Source organism: Trachemys scripta, chromosome 3 (assembly GCF_013100865.1).
Source record: "Trachemys scripta elegans isolate TJP31775 chromosome 3, CAS_Tse_1.0, whole genome shotgun sequence".
In the NCBI taxonomy this organism is placed as follows: domain Eukaryota; kingdom Metazoa; phylum Chordata; order Testudines; family Emydidae; genus Trachemys; species Trachemys scripta.
The window spans coordinates 17279661-17285660 of record NC_048300.1 but is presented as its reverse complement, the minus strand read 5'-3'; positions in this window follow the sequence as shown (position 1 = coordinate 17285660).

Sequence of the window (6000 nt, the reverse complement as noted above, 5' to 3'; positions counted from 1 at the left end):
GACCTGCTGTTTCTAGTTTCTGGAGAGTTGTGATCACCCTCCCATATAGAATTACCTACAGTCCCTGGCCCACAATGATACATACAATTAATATAATAAGATCTCCCAAAGGTATTGCAAGAAATTGCAATGACTGTCTCAAAGCCCTTGAAAGATTGAAAGTCCTATATTTGTATTAAGTAGCATGGGAGAATTGTGAGCACTTCAATAGTGGCACCATATTAGTGATGCGCCAAAATCAACATTTTTGTTCTGGTATCAATCAAATTTATTGCAGTATTTCAACTAGTTTTTATGTATCCAGAAGTAAATTTGTGACCTTCCCCATGGGTGGATTATATGCAGGGAAAAAAATAACTATTTTCAGCTACTCTGTTTTTATCTAAAGTGCAGGAAAGAGAGAACATGTTGACATTTTGGGGTATAATCACATCTTCCCATTGCAGCATTAATGTGGGCTGTTTATAATTAGGCACTGCCTTTGTCATATGCACGCTGGTTTGGTTTCGGTTTTCTTGTGAGCAACAATTGTGATTCTTCTTCCTTTTTTTTAGTCAAAAACCACTACTCAGCATAGAAAAAAATACTTCAAGTAATAATTTAGAATGTGTTAACAGAGAACATTAGAGAGCATCAGTGTGTGCAAGCCTTCCAGTCACTACATCCATGACAGCATGAGTCCTTTTGTATTGCTAAGAAAATATCTATGCTGATTTAAGAAAAGAGGAGGGTAACTCCAATGCAGATTACCCTTTTTGTCAGGCTGAATTCTGCTCTGATTTACTCCCTGGCAGCCATACTGATTGTAAGCATCGGAGCCTCTACCACTCATATCAATGGGAACTTTACAATAGGGGTAGACTCAGACTCAAAGTCAGAGCAGAATTCAGCCTTCAAAGGTTTACAAATAATATTTCCTAATTAGCATAACTGAATCCAAAATAATGTGTGGCTCCTTCCTTTTTGTGACAGAGTCATATGACTAAGAGATAGACAAGGCCTCTCAAACCATCCAGTGCTATTTAGGGTCAGACACAGGTTATGAACCCACAGCTCCAGGGGTCATAGCAGGGTATATTGCACATCAATCCTCTCTCAGTTCCAGTTTAGGACACAGGCAAGTGTCATGAGTTGGTTCACCTGCTTGAACTTATACATGGATAAGGGACATACTAGTAATAAACTGACTGTTGAGTTGATTAATTTCACCAGCCAGGAGAGAGAGATTACTACTCATACTATTATTATTATTATTTATTTTATTATTTTTTGTTATTTTTGTTTGGTCAGACAGTTCAAATACAAACTTCTCAAATTCTAAAGACATAATTTGTCTGAGATGAAACACCCTCCCTCTTTCCCCCAGCCTATCTCCTACTTCAGATGTAAATTTAATTTGTGTCTTGCGTTTAGTAACTTCTACATAATCATTCTCTGCTATTGTTGGTTTGTCTGTAAGCTAGCAGGGGCAGAATGTATTATATGTATGTACCAACCTAGCACAATAGGGCCCAAGATGATTGTGGTCTGTAGCCCATAGCACTAGTTTATGTTCGAAAATAGACTCTTCCTACCACTAATAGGTCTTTAAGCACTACTGCAATATAAACATTAAAGGATAAAAATTATAACAACAACAATCAGGATACGAGATGGAGCCTTTAATCTCAGTGGAAAAAAATGGGAGCACAACCTTGTGTTCTAAATGTTAAAAATTCCACCTCCAAAATCACTCTCAGTCCAGCAGAGATGAATTTAGCATAAAAACACTACATCTTTTTCTGACTGACAAAAAAATCACTGTCTGCTAAACAAGAATTGCATTGTGGGACACTCCTGCACATCTCATCACCTACTATACAATGTATGTCTCAAGGGCCATATATGTACATAATATATCAACATTTGTTCCAAGAGGTTATGGGGCTATTATGGGAGTGGGTAGGTGAGGTTCTGTGGCCTGCAATGTGTATGAGGTCAGACTAGATGACCATGATGGTCCTTTCTCGCCTTAAAGTCTATGAGTCTAAGAGAATTCAAGGATTTACAGGGTTTTATAATAACCATTAAACAAGAGGACTCTACTTCCTTTTTATTATTTTATATATATCTATATTAAACTCCCTGACCAGTAATACAGGGAAGATCTTGTAAAACATTTAAAGAAATCCAAACCCTTTTAAACTAATGTTCAATATTTTTAATTATTAGTAGTACTTTTTGCACTTCCTTTTTATTGATTTTCTAGCCCCTCCTCCCCAAAAATGGCATATACAAACAAAAGTAAACAGAGAGGTGTCAGATATGTGACCTTCACTAACTTACTGAAACAAAAAGCTACAGGGCAGGGTGCAGTTGCAGTTCTCACTTGAGACTCACTCCCGTTTTCATTGCTGTCAATAGAAAAACTTCCTTTGACATCAACAGTAGGCCTTGGGTAGTCCCACAGAAGTCAGTGTGTCCACTTACATAAATGATGGTTTTCAGGGTTGTGAAATTGACTGTATCACGTGTTAACAGCTATGTTATAACTGTTGTGGTTACACTGTTAGTTTGTGGTCTGAAGATGGAAACATTACTGCTTAGGTTTTTCCACATGGCAAGTTTGTGATCTTGCAATCAACCTGTGGATTATTCTCCCCCTTCTTAGGGCAAGTTGCAAGATAAACTTTGGTCAGCGCATTATACTGTGCCCTTTGTAATGAAATAACATAAGATAATATGTGTTTGGTGGGGATTTAAATTCCTGAGCTGATTAAAAGGAGCTGTTAAGACTTGCAAAGTTTAAAAATGTCCTAGTAACGATACTTATGGCACTTCTTAAATGGTGTGTTCCGATGGATAATTTTATACAAACTAATGCCTCATTCAAAAAAAAAAAAAAAAAAAGGATAAGTATCTACAGGGTCAGACATATAATTGACTTGGGATTTGTTTTAAGGGTCAGAGTAGGGGACTGGGATTCAGGAATCCTGAGTTCTTCCAGTTGTACCACTGACTTACTCTGCAATCTGAACCATATTGCTTAACCTCTCCATTTTCCCAAATGTAAAATGAGTGAAATGAAATGTCCCCTACCACAAAGGAGATTGTGAGGCTTAACTAATTAATACTTTTAAAGTGTTTTGAGGTCCTTTGATAAAATGTGCTATGATAGTGCAAATTATTATTAATATTATAAGAGGTCCCGACTTCTACAGCTATGCTGTGCTATCAAACATATTTTAGAGCAGGGGTTCTCAAACTAGGGGTCGGGACCTCTCAGGGGGTCGGGAGGTTATTACATGGAAGGTCACGATCTGTCAGCCTCCACCCCAAACCCCACTTTGCAGCCAGCATTTATAATGGTGTTAAATATATTAAAGAGTGTTTTTAATTTATAAGGGGGGTCGCACTCAGAGGCTTGCTATGTGAAAGGGGTCACCAGTACAAAAGTTTGAGAACCACTGCTTTATATACTGTAATATAGCCAACCACCCACATCATCCCAATTTTGTAGCAAAATATTTTTCCATTTTGCATTCCAGTGCATTTCAATCAGTGGAGTTAAATGGGATGTCTTATTTCTCCCCCCTCCCGCAAATGCTACTATTAATAACTTTTAAATGTTTGCAGGCATGTCTTTGCTTTCAAAGATGAAATGTAACAACTCTAAGTGCACCATAACCTGAGCATGGACACTCATAAAACATTCATGACCAATTTTTAAAAAAGTGACTAATGATTTTGGCTGCTTCAACTTTTTTGGTGCTCAGTTGAGTCAGCTTAAAGGTGATGCTCAGCATTGTTTGAAAACAGGATCCCCTTAAAGCAGTGGTCCCCAAACTGTAGGGTACATTCCCCTAGGGGGGTGCAGAGGAACTTTGAGGCGGGGGTGCCTGGTGGGGTCTGGGTCAGCACCCATGGAAGCGGGGATGGAGCACCATCCAGCCCTGCTCCGCCCTCAGCCACAGCTCTGCCCTCATTCCCTCTCTGCCCCAAGGCCAGCTCTGCCTGGAGCCCCAGCTCCTCCCTCATCCCCAGTTCTGTCCCCAACTCCACCTTCAGCCCAAGCTCCTCTGCTGATCCAACTGTGCAGTAATGGAGGGGGGTGCGGATAGATTCCATTACTGGTAACAGGGGGTGCAACAGAAAAAGTGTGGGCACCACTGCTTTAAAGTGTCTCAAGCATCCAAAAAACAGAACTGCCAGGACAGCCCTGGTGTTAGAACCAGCAATATAGTGTATTCACACACGTCATGTAGTTTCGGGTGCACTTTTGCCCCTCGTCCACTACTTCCCATTTCTCAGCACAGCTTCCTGAAGCAGTGATTTGTGGGAGACTTTGAAAGGCCCTGCTAAGAGCCCAGAGGAAGTGTCAGAGTAGTGGTCAAACTCTCATCAATCTCTGGGAATCTCCCATAAATTCCCAGGAACTGGTGATATTTTCAAGTCCTGTTCTCAAAATGGAGGCCAGGCTGAGCGCTCAGGCCTTGCTTCTTGCTCAAAAAGTCTATTGGGACTCTTGAAAAGCAGTTGTGAGGCAGCGGAGGTGGCTGCAGTGTTACATGTTTTAGTCCAAGTACCTGTGGAGAGTCAGAAACCAAGGGCAGCAGTTCACAGAGTTATTTCTGAAACAGTCTCATAACTCATATCGCTTTGGGAATATGTAGATCTGTGTGGAACTTGAGCAGGGTGTTCACTGGGTCTGAACCAGACTGAAAAGACAGTTGTTCTCAAGATCTAGGAAAAACACCAGTGGCTGCATATCATCAGAAGGAATAAAATGAAGAGACTTTCCTGTACATCTCTGTTAAACTAGCCTCAACATTGCAGAACAAAACTATGAGGAGGAGAGCTCTATTCTCCACAGAAAGGAGAATGGAGATTGATTCTTGGGAGCTAACTACTCCAGAGAATTCATGGATAGTTGAGCACCAGTTTGGGGTTGGGAAGACCATGGTGAGTGCTGTTGTCAAGGAGATCTTAATGCTGCTCCATTGACAGGTTGCCAATGTGGTAGCAATCACTGAAGGATTTAAACAACTGCAGTTCCAAAACTTTGCTGCAGATATTGATGTCACTATTCTGTGCCGCCGACAGGCTCAGGAGTACATAAACGGAAAGGGGGACTACTCAGTGGTGATGCAAGCCTCAGTGGATTGTCACAATAGGTTTCTCACTGTCAACAAAGAAAAGCACATCACACTAGAATTTTCAAAAATTCTAAATTTTTCTAGAGTGTTTTCTAGAGTGTTCTTTCCACAGATCAACACTGGCTTTAATGGTGTGTCTATTTCCACTATAATTCTAGATGACCCTGCCTAAGACCCATTTTTGCTCATGAAAGCACTCCCAGATTCCACAAACCAAAAAAAGATGCTGCTTTTGGGAGATTGAAAGCAAGGTGAGATGAAAGTTCAGGGACTAATGTAGCAGTTACAATACCTGTATGTTGCATTTTTTTATAATAAATCTGAAAGTAAAGGTGACGTCTTCAATATACAGTGGAACGAGGAAGCAGTCAGGTTATGCACAGACACACAGAAAATGTTTTCCTCCTTACACTAACTACTATAGCTGTCTCCACTCTACTGTACTGGATTGCAAGTCTCTTAACTATTTCATGGCACTTCTTGTCAGTCTGAGTGTTGCTTATCTCAGCTAGGCACATGGACCCCCTTCATAGGCCAATATGTTCCAAATGGTTCCATTCCGCTTGATCTGGATGTCGTTACTACCCTAGGCAGTGACCAGTGCTCCCACACAGCTTCTGACCTCCTTGCAGCAAGCTCATCGATAGCATTTTCTGAGACAAGCTACCGATCGGAATAGAACCAAGGAGACCCATGTTGAAGACGCTAATGCTGGCAAAATAATTATCATGGTATGTTCAATGCTATGTGTACAGGTAAGTGGCTCTGGCATCTCAACATTTGTGAGAACCCAAAGCAGACAGAAAGAAGAACAGGAGTACTTGTGGCACCTTAGAGACTAACAAATTTATTAGAGCATAAGCTT